The sequence below is a fragment of the Octopus bimaculoides genome, chromosome 5, assembly GCF_001194135.2.
Source record: "Octopus bimaculoides isolate UCB-OBI-ISO-001 chromosome 5, ASM119413v2, whole genome shotgun sequence".
Taxonomy (NCBI): domain Eukaryota; kingdom Metazoa; phylum Mollusca; class Cephalopoda; order Octopoda; family Octopodidae; genus Octopus; species Octopus bimaculoides.
This window is the reverse complement of record NC_068985.1, coordinates 30647450-30648231: the sequence shown is the minus strand read 5'-3', so window position 1 is coordinate 30648231 and position 782 is coordinate 30647450. Positions and strand designations below refer to the sequence as shown.

The window sequence follows — 782 nt, the reverse complement described above, 5'->3', positions numbered from 1 at the left end:
GATAAGATTCGAGAAATATGATATCCCCTCAAGGTAGATTGATGGGAAACATTTATTTTTTTGTTACAACCAGCATCATTCCATAACCCCCAGCCACTCAGGAGATGTTCTCCCCGCTGCAACACCTCCTTTTCTGTGGTTATTGACTTTTTATATTATTTATTTATTTTGTAACCTTTTAGACAGATTTAGAATGTGTGCTTTACAGATTTATTCACCATAGCAACATGCCAAGAGCCGTTAATCTCTTTTAAGCGTATTGGAAAGTTCACATTTGGCCGTATTAATCTCTCATAACGATAAAGTAGATCAGAACACGCTAGGTGGATGTCGAGACCAAAGAAGAATTTTACCTAAAAGTGGCTGTGCAAAAGGTGCTTTCATAGAGTTCCTTGGGGAGATAAACATTTACCAATACTCTAGACTAAAACCATTCAAGACATTTTGATTACTCTCAGCCAGTTGCTTGCATCACCTGCAAAGACCATTTGACTCTGATTTCTGTTATTTTCATCGCTAAGACCAATAATTTTTATATCAGATCTAAAACAACAGAAATTTATTTCAAAAGCAGAGACAGTCAATTTCTATTTGAATTTTCGTAAATTTCCGAATACTCCGAGAATAAAGGATTTTGTTTTTGTAAAGGTAAGAAGCATTATTGTTTTTTTATATCATTTCACAAATTAAAGCTTTCATTGATTAAACAATAAAAAAACCCCAAACCCCAAAGCAAAATTAAATAACAAGACGAAGTTTGAAAGATTTCTTTTATATATATA

General features: G+C 33.1%; 1 protein-coding gene across 1 annotated transcript in view; it reads left to right on the top strand.

The window, feature by feature from the left end:
- Positions 1-225: 225 nt before the first annotated feature.
- LOC106867858 (adhesion G-protein coupled receptor D2) overlaps positions 226-782 on the top strand; it is a 52607-nt gene continuing 52050 nt past the window's right edge. The window contains exon 1 of the mRNA XM_014912899.2: positions 226-648. The gene's annotated coding sequence lies outside the window, so the exon portion shown is untranslated. The remainder of the gene's footprint in view (positions 649-782) is intronic.